The 25,698-nt window shown below is 37.0% G+C and overlaps 1 protein-coding gene and 1 pseudogene across 51 annotated transcripts in view; one reads left to right on the forward strand and one right to left on the reverse strand.

Annotated features, from left to right (window-relative positions):
* Window positions 1-25,698, reverse strand: part of Wnk1 (WNK lysine deficient protein kinase 1) — a 126,394-nt gene that overhangs the window by 85,715 nt on the left and 14,981 nt on the right.
* Rps12l11 (ribosomal protein S12 like 11) lies at window positions 5,519-5,911 on the forward strand (annotated as a pseudogene).

The raw sequence follows: 25,698 nt of genomic DNA on the forward strand, positions 1-25,698 counted from the left end.
GCATGTACACTCTCATTCACATACATAAAATAAATCTAAATATTTTTAAATGTTTATAGACTTGCACAAATGTTAATTTTGATTAACGTTGAATTAAAACTTATCATTTCTTATTTATGAATGTAAACATCTAACTGTATTCTGTATTACCTGCGATTTTTATCACTGATGGACTTAATCAAATAACAAATAATTATAGATACCCCAAAATGCCACTCTGATTAATCACTGCTTGGAAATGATCATAGCTACTAGATCTTGCACTATATCATAGAATCTATTACTTACATATATAATGCCACTTTAAGAAAATGATACTTTGATAAAAACCAAAGCAACTTCTTTTCTGCTCTTCTGTGCTTCTGCTATGGTCTAAATAATTCACATTAAAATCTTAGCTCAAAGATATTAGGAGGTAGAACCTTTAGGTAGTGACTTCATAAAGGGGACAGGGAATAGGGAAGAAATTAATCTCTTCACCCTCTTCCTCTATGTGAGGATGCAACAAGAACAAGATACAAGTTCTGTGAGGCACAATAAGTACTGACCAGACATGGCAACTTAACCTAGAACTCCCCAGTTACCTAAACTATGAAATCTTTTCTATTATTTATAAACTAATGCCATCTAAGTTTCATCATAGTAGCCTAAGCAGTCTAGACATTTCCTAATGTCTAAAGGTTACCACCGTTACACATGCTCAAGAGCACATGTGGTAGTTATCTACAACACATCAACTTTGTCAATTTGGTGAGTGTAAAATCATATCCTGTTGCTTGATCAGTGTTATTAATCTGCTTAAACAACCTTTTCTTTTTACTTTTCTGAGAGGATCTGATATATATCCCACAGATGACTTTGAACTTGTAGGCCTTCCTCAGTCTCCCAAATGTTGAAATTACATATATGCACCATCAATGCCTACTCTAATTACATTTTTTAAATAAAATTTTCAAGTGTTATATTTTAGGAAAAATCTCTCTCTCTCTCTCTCTCTCTCTCTGAAATAAACTCCTCTCAACTTTCTTTCTCTATAAGACTTTATGTGTAGAAATTCACACATGTGTGCATGTAGGACTTATCTTTACTGTTTCTCATTTTCCATTGCTTTCTCTCAGCTCCCTTTTCTCCAATATCACAATCTTTTGTTACTATAACACATTCTTGCTTATTGCTGTTTTAAAACTATCATTACTAATCAAACCATAGGGCTTAAGGAAGGCAAAAATACAAAAGGCACTGTGTCAGAGAGTCTGCTCCAGATATAAGGGTGAGGTGAGCATAAATGAAAATACAAGTGAGTCTGAAATATAGATTGGGGCAGGTGGGTGGCTATACATGGACACACACAAAGAATATGAAATAGGCCAAGCTAGACATAGTGATGGTATGCCTATAATCTTAGCATTCAAAGATTTTTGAGGTTAGAAGAGGCTGTTTCCCTCCAAAACACAAAACAAACAAAACCATGTCCAAATCAAATTTGAACAGTACAACAACAAAAACTCTACAAGGATAAGCAGAAAGCCATCGCTCCTATTCATTATTCCTTCCACAATATCCAAACAAGGCTAAGGGCCAGAGAGATGACTCAGCAGGTAAAGGCATTTACCCATAAACCAGATGTCCTAAGTTCAATTCCTAGTACACCTCAATCCATGGTGGAAGGAGAGAACTCCTGAAAAATGTAAGCTATCCTCTGGTCTAAACACGCCCATGCAGGCATGCATGTACATACACTAAGACAAACAAACAAAAAACAAAAAAACAAAGCTAAAATGGGCATGATGGTACTTAGCACTTAGGAGGATTAGCCTGGGCTACATAGTATAACCTACACTAACTCATTTAAAAAAAAAAAAAAACTAGAAAATAGCCTGGAGAGGTTATGTAGGGGGAATATGATCATACTAAAGAATTTACTAAGAAGAGTCTTCTAGCCGTCACTTCCAAGGAACCCAATTCCTAGAGAGATTCGTCTTTCCTCATACAGAAGCAACCCTCTACATCTGAATGAGTCATAATAATCAGTTTAATACAACAGTCCCCTTCATAAGCAAGCAAGTTTTTCCACATCCTCTTTGGACTTCTTCCTCGTCAGAATCTTGCCTGCTCTCTAAACTTTTACTGTAAGACCAGCAAAAACATTATTTCACTGGGCTGGTGACATGGCTTAGTTAGGTAAAGGCACTCTTCACTACATAATTGATAACATGTTTCAGATTCCAAGGACCCAAACGATATATGGAGAAAACTGACTTGGACAAGTTTTCCACTCACCTCTAATACATATATCCAAGCTCCAACAACAATGAAAGTAAAATTTTTTAACGTAATGTTTATAAAAAAACCAAAAATCCAAGCTCTCTGTCACATCTTTTTATAATTTATTTCAACTCTCCAATCAAAAGCTGTGCTGCTTCTTTATCCACAAAGTCACCTCACCCGCTCTCTAGGGTTCATTATTCATGATGACACAATTATTGTATTATTGGTTATCTTCCAGAGTATGAACTTTCCAGAAATTATTCAAGGCACAGGTCAAAGTAACTGAGGCTAGGTGACTGAAGAAGATGGGAATACCAATCACTTAGTATTTGATTTCAGTGCATTTTTATTTCATATTAGATCAATTTTTCATTGTACTATCACATCACTATTTCATTTTCAGCCTCTTAAAAGATACTGAGGTTATATTAGGAGGACAGAGTTCAAAGCCAGTCTGATCAAATAGCAAGATCTTATCTAAAATAAAAACAAAACTATAAAAAGCTAACTCTGAGAAACAAGAAGCAAAGAAAGAAGGGAGTATGGGCATGTTACCCAGACTAGTCTTGAACTCAAGTCAAGTGATTCTCCCATCTCAGTCACCCAAGTAGCCAGACTACAACAGTGTACTTTAAAACAGTGTACTTTCTTCAGCTTCTTATTTTATCATTCATTCTCATTCTGTAACTTGTTTTTCTATGCCTTTACCACATAGGCAATGGAAGTCTTGTGAGAAAGAGCAGGGGTGACTTCTCTTACCTTTGGTTTTTCTTATAAAGATCCTCTAACTCACTTCCCAGTTCCCAGAGACTCTTCATTCAGCCTATCTTCTCTAATTCCTAACCCTGGCTCTATTTAGACTGCTTCTGTCCTCTTCCCTGGATTGTTTCTTGAGGCCCTTAAAAAGTACACAACTGCTAGCCTTGAATCACCAGAAGGAAGGGACTTCCTAGACAAGTATTTCTTTGCAACAGATACTATAGAAGCTTTAAACAGGTCCTGAAGGCTAACAAATAGGCACATAGGAGTCTGAGAATCATAAATAATGGGGATAGGATAAAAGAAGCCAAAGGACCACAGAAATAAACTAATGGCTGAATTGCTAACTGCTGCTATGAACTCTGTGTCACTCTGGGAATGCCAACTATGAAAAAAATAATAGGAAAGTGTCAGGAAGGTCCTAGCCAGAGCTATAACTCAGCCAAGCACCTGCAAATCCATATATGTAAATAAAAAGGACACCGGAAAATAAAACATCCCTTTGCAGGAAAGGGACCAAAGATTCCCTGCTCTCTCTGCAAACAAATGGGACACTGGAAAGAAAATGTCTCCGGTTCTGAAACAGTACAGGAAAAATCTTGGGAGCTAAGGGACTGCATATCCTTACCCAGAAATCCAGGCTCCTGCTAGCAAAGAAGAAAGAATTTCAGAAAATTTAACAAGTACTTAAGGCCCTTATCACTTGCTTTCTAGCTTTAAGCATAGAAGTTTCTAGGAATCTCACCAGAAACCCCATTTATAGGGAAAGGATGTGTACTAAACTCTTTGTGCAACCCTAGTAGCTTCTAGTTTTACTTTATCAGATTATAATTGGGCCCAAGGCATTTCCAGAGCCATCCTATAATCTGACTTCCCAAGGGAAAACAAACACCACTAAGGTTTTCTAGCAATTTTCTGAGATGGTAACTTTCAAGCTACCAAATGGGTATATAGGGCTAATGCTGAGACAATTGTGACTCTCTCTTGAGAAGCCCATTTCTCTATCTGGGGATGTCTTACTTTCTGTGACTCTCTCTTAGAGAAACCCACACCCATGCTCTCGGTGGAACATTTATTTTTCTCTTGACACTCATGCTTCCATCTCTGTAAAACTATCTTTAGGGCCAGCAGGATAGGTGAGTAGTTAAGACACTTGCCATATAAACCAGAACCATTCCCTGAAACACACATAAAAGCAGAACTAACACCACAAATTTTGTTCTCTGACCTCTACATGCACACAGTGACATTTGTGCATGTGCATGCATGTGCACAAACACACACAATTTTAAAGAAATAACAATAAACTCTTCAATTCTGCTTATATCAGCTAGGCTTGACATTCTTAGAATTCTGGAGTGCTCATTGAACCTGAGTCAAGGTCCTTTAAAAGCTTAGGGAAACTCTGCTAAGGATGATATCATGAGCTGGGTCTCTGTGTCCTCAACACTGATGCTAGAGGAAACTAAGGCTATCCAAAGTTCTGGTGACCCAGGACACCTAACTGAAGGGACTAAAAGGTCCTCTTTCCCCCCTATATCATCATATCAAGCAAAAGGGATGGAGAAACAAAATCAAACAAATATACTTGTGAGCTGACAGTTAACCTCAAATATGTCTTTAAGGAAAAGGCCGCATAGGATCAGCAGTGGTATTAACTGCCTGTAACCCTAGAACTATGGGAGTCGGAGATAGGATTATGAATTTGAGACCAGCCTAGGCTGTTAATGAGACCCTGTCTCAAAAATCAGGGTGGAGGAGAGGAGAAGGGAGGGGAAGGAAGGGGACGAAGGGGAGGAAGGGGAGAAAGGGAAAACCATCAAGCTAGAATTGAAGAGAAATGGCTCAGTAAGTAAGAATGATTACTGCTTTCTTTCATAGGTCCCAAGTTTGGTTCCTAGCATTCACATCGGAAAAACTGCTCATTAACTCCAATCCCATCAACTACTCTAATTTTTTATTGACTGATAGTTCAGTTATTATTCTAAAGAAATTATTTCATTTAGAAAGTCCACGAGGCCTCAACACCACAAAAAACAAAACAAAACACTACAAATAACTAAAGGAATACCTAAAAATAGGAGAAATGTTTGTCAGGAAAGAGCACACAAACTGGTTATCTAATGCCAAATGATCAGTCCTGAAAACATACATACAAGTAACATTATATAGACTGGGTAGGCTGTATTTAAGAATCTCTCTCTCTCTCTCTCTCTCTCTCTCTCTCTCTCTCTCTGTGTGTGTGTATATATATACACATACATATATGCATTTAAATGAAAAAAAGGCGAAGAATTTGAAAGAGCAAGGAGTGTATGAGAGGGTTTGGAGGGAAGTGTAAATATAACTATATTATAATCTCAAAAATAAAACATTTTTAAAAAGAAAGAATATTTCATTAGGCTTTTCCCCTGCCACCGCCAAGTTCCGCAGAGGCGGAAGCTCAGGTGCGTTCAAGATTCGGCGTCACCCGTAATCCACCGCCGTGGCTGAGGAAGGCATAGCTGCTAGAGGTGTAATGGACTCCAACACTGCTCTACAAGAGGTGCTGAAGACCGCCATCATCCACGATGGCTTAGCACGTGGCATACGCAAAGCTGCCAAAGCCTTAGACAAGCGCCAAGCCCATCTCTGTGTGCTTGCATCCGACTGTGATGAGCCCATGTATGTCAAGCTGGTGGAGGCACTCTGTGCTGAGCACCAGATCAACCTGATAAAGGTTGATGACAACAAGAAACTAGGGGAATGGGTAGGCCTCTGTAAAATCCATCGAGAGGAGAAACCACGGAAAGTGGTTGGTTGCAGTTGCGTAGTGGTTAAGGACTATGGCAAAGAATCTCAGGCCAAGGATGTCATCGAGGAGTACTTCAAATGCAAAAAATGAATAAATAAAATTTTGGCTCAAAAAAAAAAAAAGAATATTTCATTTGAAACATTAAGTAAAAAAGGTGGAAGCAGCAAGATAGCTCAGTGGATAAAAGTGTCAGAAGCGCAAGGCCCTGGGTTTGGTCCCCAGCTCCTAAAAAAAGAAAAGAAAAAAAAAAAAAAAAAAAAAAAAAAAAACCTGGTAACCAGAGTGCAATTCTTCAGACTCACACGGTGGAAGGAGAACTGACTCCCAGAGAACAGCTTATGTGGCCTGCACATGTGTCCCATAGCACACAGGTCTCCCTCTTCCCACTACAAAGTAAATAAATTCAGTTTACAACATTCAGTTTTATATTCTCTAGCTAGACATCTGTTTTTGTTTGTTTTTTATACCAACCTCATCCTTTTGAGGACTTCTTATTAATCCCAGAAGAAAAGTTCCAGGCCAATTCACAGTTGAAGCAGTGAAAATGTCTTTTATTAATTAAAACTGAATGTTTACAAACCTATAGCCCATATCTCAAAAAATATTTAGTCCTCAAGTCCTTTTATTTTCTGTGGTATTTTATGTTTGGTAATATCTGAAGTCTTCTAAATTAAGACCCCCACATGATAATTCTACATATCAAAATATGGCTGACATACCTGGAATCCTTTGATTAAAATAATTTGGGTCAATACTAGAGTCCTCCCTCCTTATCACTGTGCACCACACTGACTTACCAAAAACCCGAGCATCCATTCCATCGTTAAAAAATAAGCACTACGGGGCTGGGGATTTAGCTCAGTGGTAGAGCGCTTACCTAGGAAGCACAAGGCCCTGGGTTCGGTCCCCAGCTCCGAAAAAAAGAACAAAAAAAAAAAAAAAAAAAAAAATAAGCACTACTAACTTAGGTACTTATGTTAGGTATTGTGATAAAAATTAATTTCAGACAGGTAATAAGCAGCAGTGTGAAACTACTAAAGTACAAATTCCAATTATAATAGAAAATAGTGAATCTATCAGCAATTTAAAATAAATCATAATTATTTGAGTCTGGAATATTCTCTGATGGAGTAGGTTGTATATTAGCACTTTTAAATGAGAGAAGTATTTGCTTATGTATTTTTTCATTCTATTTTATGTGTGTGTGTTTGTGCCTGAGTGTATGCGCATACACATGTATATAGTGCTCTTGGAGGCAAGAAAAAGGTTGTCAGATCTCACAGATTTACAGATATTTGACCTGCCATGTGGGTACTAGAAACCCAATCCAGGTTCTTTAAAAACGCACAAAGTGTTCTTAACCACAAAGACATCTATCTCTATAGCCCCTAGGCCCCTATTTTATTCTTCATGATGATATCAGAAGAGACCTAGGGAGTGGGTAAATAACTAAGAGGCAAAATGATTCTTGCAACTTTAAAAAAAAATGCATACAATGATACAATAGAAAAATAACTCCTGAATCTTTTTGTGGGCAAACCTAGATTAAAATGCAGGTGGCAGATGTCCTTACAACCTTCAAATACACTATCCCTAAAACAAAACTAGGTCTATCCCTTAGGAAAAAAGTTTACAATAGTTGAATTTTCCTCAATAAGTAAAATATATGATAATCACAAGAATAAGGTACAATGTCCTTTATATCCCACGGAATCATCTTAATTATTTTGAGCCCAAAAGCTCAAATTACCCAAGATGCAATCCACAGACCACAGGAAGCTCAAGAAGGATGACCAAAATGCAGATGTTCCCACTCCTTCTTAAAAGGGGAACAAAAATATCCATAGGAGGAGACATGGAGGCAAAGTTTAGAGCAGAGACTGAAGAAATGGCCATTCAGAGCCTGCCCCACATGTGGCCCATATATATACAGCCACAAAAACTAGGTAAGATTGATGCAACTAAGAAGCGCATGCTGACAGGAACCGGATATAGGTCTCTCCTGAGAGACACATCCAGAGCATGACAAATACCGAGCAAGGCGAATGCTAACAGCAAACCACTGAGCTGAGAACGGGACCCCCTTTGGGGGAATCAGAGGAAGGGTTCAAAGAGCTGAAGGGGCTTGCAACCCCATAAGAACAATGACAACGGGGTTGGGGATTTAGCTCAGTGGTAGAGCGCTTGCCTAGCAAGCGCAAGGCCCTGGGTTCGGTCCCCAGCTCGGAAAAAAAGAAAAGGGAAAAAAAAAAAAAAGAAAAAAAAAAAAAAGAAAAAGAAAAAGAACAATGACAACCAGCCAGAGCTTCCAGGGACTAAACCACTACCCAAGACTATACATGGACCGACCCAGGGCTCCAACTGCATATGTAGCAGAGAATAGCCTTTTGTGGGCACCAGTATAAGGGGAAGCCCTTGGTCCTGCCAAGGTTGGACTCCCCCACTGCAGGGGAATGTTGTTGGGGGGGGGGGGGACACTCTTATGGGGCAGGAGGAAGGGATGGGGGCTTATGGACAGGAAACCAGGAAAGGGAATAACATTTGAAATGTAAATAAAGAAATATATCCAATTAAAAAAAAGAATTACTTTGAAATTGTACCAGTCTGTAATTTTTTTAAATTCTCCATTAAAAATAGTAAATAAAGTCTGTTTTTGTTCTTCTGTTGGACCCTTCTTACTACAGCTTATCTTTATACTCATTTTACTGCAACTGGATTCTTCTACTTAAAGATACCATTTTCTCAAAACAGATATATACTAATTTATAGGTTCTATTCACTAAGCACCCTCCATTTAAATTTCCAAATTTGGACTACAGATTTATATGCTAGAACCTAAGTCATTTCACTGTACCCCTCTATGTTTGGGGAGCACCTAATGTATCTAAAACTTGGCTTAGAGAAAGCTTTAAGTTAATAATAAAATGTGACAGAAATATAAAATAGTTGAACAACAAAAAATACTATTTCGATTTAAAAAAAAAACACACTATTTTCTCCTAAATGACTTACAGTATCTAGAGTAAACAATACCCTAGACGTTGTCATAAATTTAAAAGTGGTGGTGGTGGTGGTGCAGGTTTAACTGAAATAGTAGAGATTAGTGTGAAGGCAACTAACTGAAGGGGCTGAACTTTCAGCTCTCTCATGTAAGGCCTAGGACTACTACACCTTCCTAAAGAAAGCAATTAAGCTGACAAGGAACCAAGGAGAAAACTGAGCCAGATGAAGATCAAATGGAAATTTTCTTCAGCATCAAATGCCAACATTTTTTTCTTGGAGGGGGGGGGTGGCAAGGGGAGTCACTGAAGAAGCCAATAGAACAAAACTCATTGAATAACTAACACTGAACCAGAAGGTCATAAGGTCATACAAAAGTGTCAGCACAGGAGAGGAAGGTGGTGGTGGTGGTGGTGGTGGTGGTGGTGGTGGTGGTGGTGGTGGTGGTGGTGGTGGTGGTGGTAGATACTGCAAAGCTAATGAGATTCTCAATGAATTCACTGACCCTGATAATCAAAACTGCTTTCTTTTATTTTGGGGGGGCTGGGGGGAGGGAGAAAGCAGGGGATGTCAAGCAGAGTATAAACACAATTTGTTAGGTTTAAGAGGCATGATGAAGCTCTTAAGGAAAGAGGCCAAATGAGATAGGACTCAGAGCCCTTGGGTGGAACATACCAGTGATCCCAGCATTAAGTAGGATAAACTGAGGAAAGAGTTCAAGACACTCAAAAACGAACAAACAAACAAACAAACACAAAAACAAAAGACAACAACAACAAAAGAGTCCGGAGGAATCATCTGCCTTTAGAGTCCATAAGATATGTTACTGTGATCCTAAAACAAGAAGATGACAGGGATAGAACCAAAAATAAAGATATATTCACAAACAAAAGCTTGCCAGAAGTAGGTAGAAAACAATTTTTTGACAAAATAGCCCAAACAGAATAATCAGGCGGGTTGGGGATTTAGCTCAGTGGTAGAGCGCTTGCCTAGGAAGCACAAGGCCCTGGGTTCAGTCCCCAGCTCCGGGAAAAAAAAAAAAAAAAAGAATAATCAGGCAAGAGATTCAGAAGGATGGGTGAGAGTAATCACAAGATTTCAAAAAAACAAGAACAACAAAAACAAAAACCTTCCCAGAAAAAAGAAAACAAAAAAATAAGTAGAAAATCTCCAATTGAAACCCTTCTCAAAGGAAAAACACATATTTACAAGAGTCTGTTTACCAAACCAGCACAGATGGCAGAGAAAAAGCTAAGACAAACAAACTGTAATGAAAAGAGGAAAGTATTATTCATTTAAGTCGAGTTTCCAAAAGAGAAAAATACCAGGACAGCCTCCTTTCTCTATGGGTAGAGATCTAAAAACAACATTTCGAGCTGTTCTGCATGAGCTATATCTCCATATCATCACCACCACCGCTACCATCGCCCCTGCCACAGCCACCTGAAACAAAGTCTCTCACTAGTCTGGAAACAGCCTCACTGGCTAGCTGCTGAGTCCCAGGGACCTACTTGTCTTCACCTCCCCAGCACTGGCATTCAAACATACACCACCACACTTGGCTTTCACTTTAATAAACAAACAAACAAACAAACAAACAAACACCATGAGTTCTGAGGATCACACACAGGCCCTAAAGTACTTTACAGCCTGAGCCATCTATCTCCCCAGTCTTAGAGCAGAATGTTAAGAAGGAAAAGTGAAATTATAGACTCCTACAGAAAATTTGCTTTTAAAAGTACTTTCATGGGTAAATACACTCAAAGTTTAACATACATGCATCTTTCTCTTATTAGCAAGACAGCAGATACGTTAATATTTTAAGAATTGCATTTATTAAAATCTATAAATATTAAATATATTTAACAAAATATTTTGTATGTTAAAGAAGGGTTCAGGAACAGATCTGCAAAAAGGGGGCAACAATACCAAAAGACCATTTGTGCAGCAAACTAGCATATAGTCCAGATTTAGGAGGGCAGAAAAGCCTGCAAAAATCCCAAATTGGATATGGTATATAAGACATTAAAAGTGAGGGGGGGGATGAAGTAATTTAAACCAAGTAAATCAAAAAGTCTGTATCATTTTAGTGCACCAGGCATTTTTGCTTTTTCTCTATCCTGGAGTCCCTTTCTGGGTATATTAAAAATTGTTTCATATTCATTAGTCTCTTGAATTAGTGATTATACAGTGAGGCTCTTACTTCCTACAGTGCTGGGAATTGAACTTGGGTCCTTTCAAGATTTGGCCTCCATATATACACAAGCACAAATACAGTAAGTACAAGGTGATTGCAAGAAAAATGAAGAATGTAAAAATAAAAAAAAATCAAAGCCAGGAACAGTGATATACATCTGTAATACCAGCACTTAGAAAGTTGACTCAAGGGCTAATGAGATGGCTAAGGCAGTAAAGAAGCTTGCCACCAAGGCTGACAACCTGAGTTCAATTCAGGGAACACATGGTGAAAAGAGAAAACTGACTTTACCAAGTTTTCCTCTCATCTCTATACAAGTACTGTAGTATCCATAAGTTCACACACATACATGTGAGAAAATAGTGTGAGGGAATAGGAAAAGGGAGGGGGTGGAGAATGAGAGGGGCAAAGAAGAGGGAAGAAATAAATCAGGGAGTCAGAATTATCAAGAATTCAAAAATGAGTTCAAAACCAGTCTGGGCCACATGAGACCCTGTCCCAAAAACAAGAAAAAAAGGAAAGGATGTTAACTAATGAAAGGAGGTGCAAAGTCCAAAATGATTTTCAGAAATTTGTTCTTGTAAATCAGGCACTCAGGAATTTGATAGATGGTACAAAAGAATCAAAACAGAGTGACTAAGTAAAAATGAGAAATGGGGTCAACAAAATGTTTTGGCAGATGTTTTGAGGTTTGCCAGGTCTGCACGGCAAATTCCAGGGTACTCAGGATATACAAGACCATGTCTCAAAAAAACAAACAAAAATATCCATATACCTAAAGTCTTTTTAAAGATAAAGGATACCAAAACAATTCAATGTGAGGAGGGAAAAAACAAAAAAGGCCTTTAAACCTTGGGTTACCCCTGTTTTTATTTAGGGGTGTGGATACACAGGGGATGGCTAAGGCAGGGTACCACACTGCCAAGAAACTGAAAACAAAACCCAAAAAGCAAAAAGTTAGCTACCCATATCTCTGAAAAAAAGATTTGTATGAGGCTAGAGAGATGGCTCAGTGGTTAAAAGCACTGACTGCTCTTCAAGAGGTCCTGAGTTTGGGGGTTGGGGATTTAGCTTAGTGGTAGAGTGCTTGCCTAGCAAGCGCAAGGCCCTGGGTTCCGTCCCCAGCTCTGAAAAAAAGAGGGAGGGAAAAAAGAGGTCCTGAGTTCAAATCCCAGCAACCACACAGTGACCTACAACCATCTGTAATGAGATCTAATGTCCTCTTCTGGTGTGTCTGAAGACAGTTACAGTGTACTTATATAATAAATCTTTTAAAAAAGATTTGTATAGGGGCTGGGGATTTAGCTCAGTGGTAGAGCGCTTACCTAGGAAGCACAAGGCCCTGGGTTCGGTCCCCAGCTCCGAAAAAAAGAACCAAAAAAAAAAAAAAGATTTGTATAATCTATATTGAAAACTTTCATAAGTATAATAAAATCACAAATAATCTAAATTAAAATATGGGCAAAGGAACTGAAAAGATCTACAATGGTCATTTAGAAGATATTTGATGTTATTAATTATGAAACAAATACAAAATCATAATAAGGTGTCACTTTGCAGCCATTTCATGGTATAAAATAAACAAAAACTGGAAAAATTATGCTCAGTGACACTAAGTACAAATTGGATGGGTGTAAGAAGTTCTGAAATGCTATTTAATTCACATGGGGTGACTAGATATAACAATAATGTATATTCATCTCAAAAAATCTGTAAGAGAGGATCTTAAAATTATGTTTGAAAAGATAAATACGCTTAGCTTCTTTAAAATATACAAAATCTATGCATGTATTAAAACATTATATAGTACTCTAATCAGTATATACATAATTTTTTATCTTTAGTTAGTTGAAGAAACAAAGAGCTGAGACAATTAGGAGAACCAATAAGTCTTCTCTTATAATTTTATAGACTTTCCATCTCATCCAAGTTTAGTATGAAATACCAAAAATAGCTAAAATTTTGATAACTTGGTTTCTCTAAAACCACAGGGGGAAAACCATGTATTAACTTCATTAATCAATTCTTTGATTATCTGGTGAGAGTTATTGTGAGACCCTATGAAGTTTTATTGTCTTCATTTAGGGAACTGTCTTTCTGTGCTCTATTACTACATATTTTATTTCTTAAGTATGTAAGGATGGAATATCTTGACTTTTTTAACTAACATTAGCCACCCTGGCTAAGTGGTCCATATGTAATCCATTTAAGATAAGAGATGAGGAAAAACAGCATTAAGGGTATCCAATTCCAAACTGTCTTTTTTTGTATGTGTACATGGATGTGGTATGAGGGTCTATGTGACTATGCATGTAGAAATACAATAGGTATTTTCTTCTATCACTCTCCACTTATTTTCTGAGAAAACCTCTTACAAAACCTAGAATTCAGATTCAGCTAGACTGTCTGCCTGGTCAGCAAGCCCTCAGGATTTTGACTCCATCTCCCCAGCTCTAATAAAATACACACACTGCTGCATCAGGCTTTTACATGAGTGCAGGAGACCCAAACTCAGGTCCTAATGATTATATAGTATGCACTTACCAGGTATCTATGCTATACTTCCAAATTGTCTTTTAATATTCATTATACCTGATAAGAATTTCTTAAACTTCAGAAAACAAAGTGAGCCACAGAAATGTTCACATGGTTTTTCAAAATATAGTATGAATAGACATGTGCGTGAATGCATAAATAAAAAGAAGCACATTTGATTTTCTATGGGCAAAGGAGGGCAGAGCATGAAGGAACTTTATTGGGCTGGAGAGATGGCTCAGAAATTTGGAATACTAAGAAATGTTCAACTCCCTAGTCCTCAAAGAAATGCACATCAGCACTACCTTGAGATCTCATCAATCCAGTCAAAAATGCCAAAATCAATAAAACAAATGACATCTCATGTTGATGAGGATTAAAGGAAACACTCATCCACTGCTGACGGAACTGCAAACGTATTCCACCACTATGGAAATCAATGTGGCATTTCTCAGGAAGCTGGAAATAAATAGATTTACCTCAAGATACCACTTTTGTGCATATACCTAAAGAACTCTACATCCTTCAACAGAGACACCTTTTCAACCACTTTTACTGCTTCTCTATTCATAATAGTCAGAAAATGGAAACAGCCTAGATATCTGTCAATAAAACAATGGATAAAGAAAATGTGGCACATTTAAACAATAAATTTTTTACAATAAATTTAAACAATATGTAAAATTGGCAAGTAAATGGATGGAGCTAGAGGGAAAAAATCATGAGATAACCAAAACCCAAAAAGGAAATATGATATATATTCACTTATACGTGGATGTTAGTTATTAAGTCTTCCATAAGTGAGCTACAATCCATATAGCCACAGAAGTTAGGTATAAAGTAAGAGAATGGGGTGGGGGGGTCCTCCTTAGGAAGGGGAAAAAGATTAGTTACTACAGATAGGCAATGGTTAGAGGGAGAAAGACAATGGAAGAAATCAAAGAGAAGGAGGGAAGGGAGTAAAGGAAAGAATATGGAAACCCAACATGGTAGAAGCGTCTTAAAATATAAACACAAGATAAATTTAAATTGAATTAACAAATAGTGAAGGGACACAAAGCCCTTAATAGACATCCCATGTCACCAAATGAAACATCACTGAGTTGTTGGCCAAAGGGACCCAATGGACAACCATCCTCTACAACAACCCAAGCTATTGTCAAGGCTATTGGTTGATCTCCACCAATTGATAATGGCCCTATTGTTGAAAACACCTACACAACTCACAGAACCCAGAAAAGTCAAGCTGGTGCCTACCTAGAGCTTTCACCCTTACAGCCTAGTGTTCATGGTACTAAAAGGTACTCTATCAGAGGAGAAAGGTAAACACCAACCCAGCTACAAGCTGTTCTATCTACAAATGCTGACCTGCCTGCAAGATACTCTGGTGCAATAGTGACACAAAGCTTGTTGAGTAACCAATCAATTAGTATTTGATTGGATTTAAGGCCCACTCCATGAGACAGAACCCAACCCTGACAAAGCTCAGGTGTCAAGAACATAAGACTAGATAGGTACCTGGGTAAAAACCAAATATTACTGTTCTGCTAAAGGAACACAGCAATAAAAGGACTCCTAACTACATACAATATTGTATCTGCCAGATATGCATAGAGTAGTGTCTTTGCTCAGATGTTGTCAGAAAAGCTTCCTCTTAGCAGTAGATGGGAACAAATACTTATACGAACAGCTGGAAAATATGCAGAAACCTTGCTACACTAACTCCTAAATGTGGTGTCTTCATCAAATCCCTCCCCATGGGGCTCAGGTAACCTTGCAGAAGAGGCAGCAGAAAGATTTGAAGAGCCAGAGGGGATAGAGGACACCAAGGAAACAAGGCCTTCTAAACACAGCAGGACTAATACACATATTAACTCACACATCAACTCAGAGAATGCAAGGAAAGGCTTCCATGATCTGGACCAGATAGGGTCCCAGCACTGAAAGGGGAAATAGTCACAAGCTCCTCCTCGAACCCCACCTCCCCGCCATCGGTAACCCAGGAGCCAATTGATAACCATAGTAAAGTAAAAATTAGTTTTCTCCAACAGTCTTATTGCATAAACAAACCATTCCTAAAGGCAGGACCCCGTGCTTAAGCAGTAATGCTCAACACAAAATGAATTCAATAGCTTTTTGACGGTTCATTCTCTTGTAATGTTTCCTCTGAGTATTATTTTTATTCTTTTTCTCTATCCTTTTTTTCCTCCCTTATAGGTCTTTTGTATATATGTTATAGTTTCTGGTTTTGTGTTTTACTGGAATTTGTGTGTGCATATGTGTGTCTCTGTATATGTTTCTTGTGCTTTTCCTTGGGCTCTTTTTCTCCTGGTTATTTGCTTCATCTATTTCTGCTGATTTGTTAGGTTTTTTTTTTTTTTTTAATTTATTTTGGGTTTTGTATGAGTACACTGTAGCTGTCTTCAGACACACCAGAAGAAGGCATTGGATCCCATTACAGATGGTTGTGAGCCACCATGTGGTTGCTGGGATTTGAACTCAGGACCTCTGGAAGAGCAGTCAGTGCTCCTACCCGCTGAGCCATCTCTCCAGCCCGATTTGTTAGGTTTTATTTTATCTTTTTTTTTTCTTTTTCTTTTTTTCGGAGCTGGGGACCTAACCCAGGGCCTTGCGCTTCCTAGGCAAGCGCTCTACCACTGAGCTAAATCCCCAACCCCTTGTTTTGTCTTTTTTAAAATGCCTGTTTGTATTCTAGTGAGAAAAAGAAAGGGTATGGATTCATGCAGCAAATTTTTCTTTTAAGAAAACTTTTTGTGGGCTAGAGAGATGGCTCAGTGGTTAAGAGCACTGCTCTTCCAGAGGTCCTAAGTTCAATTCCCAGCAACCACATGGTGGCTCACAATTATCTGTAATGGGATCTGATGTCCTCTTCTGGTGTGTCTAAAGAGATCTACAGTGAAAATAAATAAATAAATCATGTACCAAAAAAAAGGAACACTTTTCGTTAACATGTTCTCCTATTTGAGGTGGTGAGGATGGGGAAGCACAACTAGATTCAAAGTAATAATTTTTAGGTACTACAAAGACAAGAAAGTTCCTTTCCATAGGTATTAATTAAGAGGGAAAATAATTAACTGTGTAATTCACCTCACCCACTCTAAGGCACTCTTGTATAGATCCTGGGTAAATAAGACTACTAAGTAAATGGTATATGTTTTAAATACATAGTAATAAATCACTGTTGTATTAAAATACTTAAAAAACAAAAATGCTAAAGACAGCAAACAGATGAGAAGAAAACTATCAGGAAATGACTTAGTAATTATATTAACTAATGTTTGTGAAATATATTAAGGGCTGCACCCTGTAAGCTAGAAAGTCTTATTTCCTTTCTTCAATTTGTTTTTTTACTAAGTAAATAATCTAAAATAAGTATTTGATGAAATAAAGCAGCTTTCCATTTAGGATGGCAGGTTACATACAAAAAAATCTTTAGCCAGGCATGATGGTGAATGCCTTCAATCCCAGCACTAGGAGGTAGATGGCTCTTTAAAAAGCCCAGGCAACCTAGGGCTTTATAGTAAGAACTTGTCTCAAATAGGCTCTACTGTTAAAAAGCAGATTCTTCCAGAGGACCTGGGTTCAAGTCCCAGGGCCTACATGGTAGCTCACAACCATCCATAACTTTAGTTCTGGGAACCTCTTCTGACCTCAGCAGGCATCTAGCATGCATGTGATGTGCATACATACACATGCAAAACATTCATACACAGAAAATAAAATAAATCTAAACTCTTTTAACCTCTTGAGGTAAGGATAAGTTTAAAAGTTATTTAAAAAAAAAAAAAGACCAAAGTTTTACATAAATTTTGTTTTTTGACAGTTTTATTCTGTAGCCCAAGCTAGTCTTGAACTCAAATAATACACTTGCCTTAGACTCCCAAGTATGAACCACCATAACTAGTTGGTTTCACATAAATCCATAACTAATTGGTTTCACATAAGTAACAGAAATGGAAATATTTCACTTAATATTACACACAGGAAAATTTCCAGATAGTTATCACTATTGATATGTCTCTTAATTAGGAGAAAAACCTCATGTTCCTAATTTTAAATACATAAAAGATGGCAAATTAGGTTACTGAAACTTAAATTACTATATGACATGTATACACGCGTGCCGCGCGTGCGCACACACGCACACACACACACACACACACACACACACACACTATTTATGATAATCTTCAAATCCTAATGAAGTTTTACACCCTGTTTTTAATATATTGGGTTGTCTTGGAGTTAGAAAGAATGGAAAATGTCACCAGAATCCAAATATACCACATGGTTCCCTCTTTCTACTACAGCTGTAATTCATTTCCCAGAAAGACCTGATTAAAAGTCTACTGGCCAACTGATATCATTCAATCTTTTTGACATCTCTATCTTCACCTCTATATAATACAAGGGGGGAAAAAAACAAGAGACGGGGAGCAGGGAAGAAAAAGAGAAAAAAACCAAACAAACATTTAAACTAAAAACCTTATAAAATCTAAACAAAATGGGCTAAAAACTTACAATTGGGTGACGGAATATGACACTCAAAATGAAACATTACTTACTATGCCAGGTGTGGTTAGCAGCATTCAGGAAACAGGCAGGAGGATCTTTGTTAGTTTGAAGCCAGAGTGGCCTACATAACCAGAACTACATAGACACCCTAGCACAATAAACAAGTAAGCAAGCAAACAATTAGCAAGCAACCAGGTAAATTCCTGCTGTAATTCACAGTCAGGATAACTAAGACTACATAGATATCCTGGCACAATGAATGAATGAATGAATGAATGAATGAATGAATGAACGAACGAACGAACGAATCAAACAAATGAACGAACGAACGAATCAAACAAACAAACAAACAAAACCAAGTAGCCAGGAAAATTGCTGCTGTAATTCCAGCCCCAGGGAAAAAGAGACAGGAAAATCCCCATTGTCAGTCTATGGGCTCCAAATATAAGACATGGACACACACAGAACACAAGTGCACATACATGAGGACACACACAAAATATAAAACAATGAAAGGTTTTTTGTCCTTTCAAAGATTGTGTTTAGAAGTTTCTTATAAGTGCTTGAACTGGTTGCTCTATAGTCCTTTAAAAGTCAGTAACACAGCAAGCAAGCACTTTACCCATTGCGCCATATCCCCAGCAATTACCTTTTATGCATGAAAAAGATATGTTTTTTAACTTACTTGAGGTATATCTGTATGTATACACACACACACACACACACACACACACACACACACACACACACACATTACAGCAAAATTAAACTTAATAGCATGGTCAAATCAAAACTTCATAGAGAAATTCATAACAAAAGACTAAAAGATAAGACAGAAGTTGGGGATTTAGCTCAGTGGTAGAGCGCTTACCTAGGAAGTGCAAGGCCCTGCGTTCGGTCCCCAGCTCCCGAAAAAAAGAAAAAGAAAAAAAAAGACATTTATTTGGGCTGGAGAGGTGGCTCAGCGGTTAAGAGCATGGACTGCTCTTCCAGAGGTCCTGAGTTCAAATCCCAGCAACCACATGGTGGCTCACAACCATCTGTAATGAGATCCAATGCCCTCTTCTGGTGTGTCTGAAAACAGCGACAGTGTACTCATATGCGTAAAATAAATTAAAAAATTCTTTAAAAAAAAAAAAAAGATAAGACAACCCCTCTAGGAGAAAAAAAAATAGTTGCTTCAAAACAAAGAAATCAAGGACAAGAAATAAGTAGAAGGAAAATTCTCAGAATTGATGGCCACTATTAACAAACACTAAGAGCAATAAAAAATCTACACCACAGCAGCAATTAATGTATTTCAAAATACTTAAAAACAAGAAAAAAAAGGAAACTTTGAAAATTTTTAGAAATGGGAGACAACAAAATGTCCTACCAGCATGCAACAATAATTCAAAAAGCTAAAATAAAGCATCCCTTTAAAGTCTACAAGAACCATTTCCATTCTAAACCATAATATCCAAACTACCAATTAGAGAATTTTCAGACACTCAGTTTCAAAACCGTATCTTCCAATTGCTATTTCTCAAGACATAATGTGCTAATAGGCTTTTTGTTTGTTTGTTTGTTTTTTGTCAACTTGATACAAGTTGAAGTCATCTGGGAAGAGAGAATCTCAATTGAAAAAATGCCTGTAGACAAGTCTTTTGAGACATTTTCTCGATAAAGGACTCCTCCTTTATCACCTTTAGCACACTGTGGGTGATATCAAACCTGGCCAGGAGGTCCCAAGGTATATAAAAAAGCCAAGTGTAGCTGGCGGTGGTGGCATACACTTTTAATCCCAGCACTTGGGAGGCAGAGGCAGAGGCAGAAAATCTCAGAGGCCAGCCTGGTCTACAAAGTGCAGAGTGAATTCCAGGACAGGAGGCCAACACAAAGGAACCCTGCCTTGAAAAACAGAAGGGGAAGGGGAGAGGCAGAGGAAGAGGAAAGGAAAGGAACAAGCAAGCAAACAAGCAAACAAATAAAATACTTGTACAAAGGAGGAAATCAAGAAAGACTAAGAATAAGAAATGGAAGTCTGAAGCCAAGTTGTAATAGCACCCAGAGTTAGAAGAAATACCCAAAATAATAAGACCCTAACCTGGGTCACAAGGTAGAAAACTACCAGCACAAACTAAAGATTAGAAAGTCTCTAAGACAGATTAACTCCAAAATGGAAAAACATCCACCCATTGTAATACAGTTTCCAGATTAGAGTTCTGGAAAATATTAATAAATAGCTTGACTGTGATAATGGTTTATGGATATATTATGTGTGTATGTATATATGTAAGTTTGTCGCTGTACATTTTACTGAATTATCATTTCTTGAATTTTTTTTTTTTTTTTTTTGAGCTGGGGACTGAACCCAGGGCCTTGAGCTTGCTAGGCAAGCGCTCTACCACTGAGCTAAATCCCCAACCCCATTTCTTGAATTTTTAAAATAAAAAATGATTATCATATCCGGATAGTGGTGGCCCATGCCTTTAATCCCAGCACTTGGGGAGTTAGTGGCTAGTCTGGTCTTTCAGAAACTCAAGTTCAAAAAGTTGCTGATAAATTTTAGTGTCGCCATCTTGTTACAGCTAAACAGTACTCTCTTCTGCCTGTTAATAAAGATTAAATTCAAAATAAAAGTAAAAACCTAACAGATTGGAACTGGAGAGATGGCTCATCACTGGGAACATGTCCTACTCTTGCAGAGTATCCAACTTCAGTCTCCAGGACCCCACATCAGTGTTTCATAACTACCTATAACTCAAGTTCTACAATACTTGATGCCCTCTTCTAGTCTATCAATACTAATACTGCATACATATGCACAACCCTCTCCCTATCTAACCATACACACTTAATTAAAACTGAAATCTTTAAAATAAAAATAGATTATCTAACTAAGATATGGCAACGTTAGCAAAACCTTGTCTAGCATCCATCCCCCATTTTGGAGCTCCAGTACTATATGAACCAATGCATGCAGAAATGGGATTATGGGAGTGGAATTTCCTGAATATCAGGAATTCAAGGCCATTCTCTGCTCCAGAGCTGCATAAGACCCTGTCTTAAAGAAGAAAACAAAAATGAAAAAAAGAAAAAAGAACTTTACATGGACCTAACTTCAGCTGTTACATAAAACCATAATTATCTGTTCCTTTCTAAAAATGAAATCAACAGTGTTACAATTACATATGGCAGAAACTAAAATTTATATAGCCAATAATTTTCATTTTGTAGCAAATAATTATCAACAATGTTTAATTAGTTTTAAATACATTATTATTTTTAAAAAATGTAGCTTCAGGCTAGGGCAAAAGGACCAAAAGTATAGTGGCTATTCCAGAGGCTAAGGCATAAGAATTATAAATTCTAGACTAGCTGGAAACTAATGAGACCCTGTCTCAAAATAAACACAAAAGGGACTGATATATCTCAACAGTAAAGTATTTGCCTAACATGTGTAAGGCACTAGGATCAACATTCAGTACAAAATAAAACAAACAAACAAACCCAACCAATTTTTACCCTAAAAGTTTTTCAGAGTAATCTATAAATAGTACCCCTTATTTTTTTAAAGAAATTTTAGGCTTTTTGTAAGTTATTTCAAAGTAAGTAAGTAAGTAAGTAAGTTCAAAGTGTTACTTAGAATACTTGAATACTTCTCAGTCATAAAAAGTTAAAAAGCTCAACTATAGCAAACCATACCATACTTCCAAACATCTGGAAAAGAGTCGCAGAACTAAGACTGAATCAAAGAATTAGAAGTATATGTAAGACAAAGGCCTAAAGTTGACAGATCTTTACCCACAATGCATCATTCTTCTATAGCTTACATATGAACCAAATCTCCTAAACTAAATTAGGCTGTTTTCACCACATTAGCATTTAAGTCTGAATTCTGAGTCTCTTATTTTGGGTTCTAAAAACTAAAACAAATTGCACCCTAGTACATGTGACCACTTTCCCAAGTACTAGTGTACCAGATTAATGACCATGCCAGCCATCCCATTAAAAGCTTTTTCTAGCTAGTTAGTTGGTACTTAGCTTTTTTATGGCACTTTTCTTTTCACATTATGCTCAGTAGTGCATGCAGCACACTACATTTAGGAATGCAACACACTTGTTTAGGAATGCATAGTAATGGTTATAGTATAACTGACAATCTCCTTTCTTATATTACCTAAATTTAGAAGCAAAGTACTACAAAATGGAGTTGAAAAATTCTGCATTTGTTACCTGCATATCTTACTATTAAAATAAATTAAACTTTCATTGAAAAACATAATATCTTAGAATATGCAAAAGACCTTATTCCTATCACCTCATCTTTTGCTAATAACTGAGTCAATTAAAAACACACAAAAATTTAAATTTAAATTTAAAATTGGATTTGCTAGCAGGTCATGGTGGCACACACCTATAATCACTGCAGCCAGGAGACTTATGAGCCTGAGGCCAGCCTAGCCCTCACAAAGAGTTCAAGTACAACCTTGGTTACACAGTGAAATTCTGTCTCCAAAAAGTCAAATCAATACACAAAATTGAGTTAAAAAAAGATTCTATATAAAGAACAAAAACAAATATTGCAAGCATAGGGCAGCTCATAACTACTGTACAATCAAAGATGTACTACTATCCTCCTCCTTTCCAATATCATAATAAATTTATGGTATTGCATGCAAAGAATCACCCTCCAAAGTGTTTTCAATTAGTTCTATAGATATTATCTGTTCAGTTTTAAGCAGTTCTATCAATTACTATCAACTAAATCACAAACATGAGAGAATATTCAGCAATGAGAATGTCAGAGATATTGGCTCTTATAATGATGAGTAAAACTAGTAAAATATGGATAATTCGCAAAAAAAAAAGTACAAGAAAAAAGGGTAGGTAACTTGAGAATCTAAGTTCTTTATCTCTAAAACAAGATAAAATGTCTTATTTTTCAAACTTGCCCACATGCAGTCAAAGAGACTTTAAATTTTATTATTAGTATTGTATGTACATGCATGATGTGTATTTGAACACATGTACCATGGTTTTCATGATGGGGCCAGAAGATAACTATGTGATGGCAGTTCTCTCCTACCACCTTTACATGGGTTTCAGTGACAGAACTCAGGTTACCAGGCTGTGCTATGTAACTGAGCCATTTGCTGACCTAAGACTTTTTTTCTTTTTAGTTGTAAATAGCATTTTACTTAATTTTATGTTTTTAGTGAGCATACAATGGGCTACATTATGACATTTTTTTTCTTTTCTTTTTTTCGGAGCTGGGGACTGAACCCAGGGCCTTGCACTTGCTAGGCAAGCACTCTACCACTGAGCTAAATCCCCAACCCCATATTATGACATTTTTATATGTATATGGCTTTGCTCCTATTTTCTGTTCCCCACCCCTCTTCCCAACTCTCTACTCTGACGGCCCCTCAAATTGTCAACCCTCTGCCACTTACAAGACATTTTTAAGTGTACTACTTTTCACATAAAGTTCAATTTACAAAAATGTGTTTATATTAAACTCACACTAACATATCTAAAAATTCTAAATGAGAACAGAAACTTCTCTTTAATATATCAAATTAAAGGCTACCAAAGGTATTGATTCCTGGGCAGCAGGTCAGTGATAGAACACTTGCCTAATATGCACAAGGCCCTGAGATCAATTTCCAGCAACACACACACACACACACACACACACACACACACACACACACACACCCCAAACATATGAGTCATATCACCTGAATCACTCTTAGCCATATTTAGCTCTAACTCAAGATCCTTGATTCATGATTATTCTACAAGGACCTAACTGATAAAAATCTAACTTCAAAAAAAAAAAAAAAAAAAGCTAAAAAAACCCAAATGCTGACATAGACCAGGAACTGAACCTCATGAATGCTAAGCAAGCACTCTACCTTTGAGCTACAAAAGTAAAGCTCAAAGTAATACTACATTCTGAAATGAGAATAACACAGGCAAATAATTCTCAATAAACCAGAGAATAGCAGCAATTAAGGGCTCAGGAGGTCATTTAGTCCAATCTTTTATCTTTGAAGTTCCTGAATACCTACCCTGTATGACCATGTCTTTGTAAACACTAATCAATGATTATGACTCAGAGTGTTCTAGTTTAATTTCACATTCCTATTCACAGATCCTCATTTTTTTTAATCAGCCTCTTCCAATTTCTTGGAAAACCATTCACACAATGTGACTTATCTCCCCAAAATACAGCTCAGTTACAAATGCCATACAAACTAAAGAGTACACTGAAACCTAATTTTGGCTTTGCATATTTAAAATAACATCAAACACCAAATTGAATACTGAAAGATCACTTCAATCTTTTAGTCCATAAACAAATTGAACATGTATACTAACTTTAATGTATACTAACAAGGCAATTATAAAGTTAAGAGGATTCTCAACCTTAAAGTAATGGAAAGGTTTAAAAAAAAAAAAAACAAAAAAACAAAAAAGATCTGGACTCAACTCCCAGTCCTATTATTTGCTAGTTGTGGTCTTGGTAAATCATTTAACTTCAGTTTCTTTATCTCTAAAATGACATTGGCTTTTTATGTCACAAGTATTAAATGAGAATATGGGCTAGGGGAGACAGCTGTGCAAAGTTTAAGACCTAATTTTGTATCCTTGGAACCCATTCAAAATAAAAAGGCAAATGTCCTATCACTCCTAGACCAAAATGGGAGGTACAGACAGAAGAAATTCCCCAAAAAAGTTGTGGCCCAGCTAGTCTGAAGTAGATAGTACAGTGGCAAACCAAAGAAATTCTGCCTCAAACAAGGTGGAAGGTAGGGAGAGAAACCCCACCCAGGTTATTGTTCTCTGACCTCCACACCCACATTATGGCACTGCATACCATCATACATGAACACATGTACATATGCACACCATATACAAAAATAGCATCTAAATTAAAATATATGTAAACTACAATTTTTACCCTTTTCTTAACACCAAGAACATAAGGTTTATTGCATGTACCCCCCAGTTTAATAAAATTTCACATTCGATCCTACCAACAAGCTATTGAAACCACAACTCATCATGACAGATATCTAAAGAGAAATGATGTAATTATGTTTCTAATAGTATATTATTTGATGTACCATTTACCTCATCATATTGAATATCTTAATTTACTCAATAAATACTAGTTCATAACATACAAGTGAGACAATAATCATACTAATGTCACTGAAAGTGTATACACACACACATACACACACACATATCCATAAAAGCAAATCAATTTTTTAAACATTTATTTTTAAGTGTATGTTTTCCTGCATGTATAAATGTGCACCACCTGTATGTGTGGTGTCCTTGGAGGCCAGAAGAGGGTGTTGGATCCCCTAGAACTAGAGTTACAAATGGTGAGATACCATGTGTGTGGAAGGAACCAAACCCAAGTGCAAAAACAAAAACAAAAAGTGATTTTAAACACTAAGCTATCTCTGGCCCAGCACATAAATTTTTAAAAAATCACTATAAGGAATATAAAATCAGAAACTTAGCAACTTTAGAAGATTTACTATACTTTATGTAAAAGATTAAAAAGATAGTTAAGATGACTGAACTATCTGATAAGTCTACTATG

The sequence above is a fragment of the Rattus norvegicus genome, chromosome 4 (genome assembly GCF_021556685.1).
Source record: "Rattus norvegicus strain SHRSP/BbbUtx chromosome 4, alternate assembly SHRSP_T2T, whole genome shotgun sequence".
Classification (NCBI taxonomy): domain Eukaryota; kingdom Metazoa; phylum Chordata; class Mammalia; order Rodentia; family Muridae; genus Rattus; species Rattus norvegicus.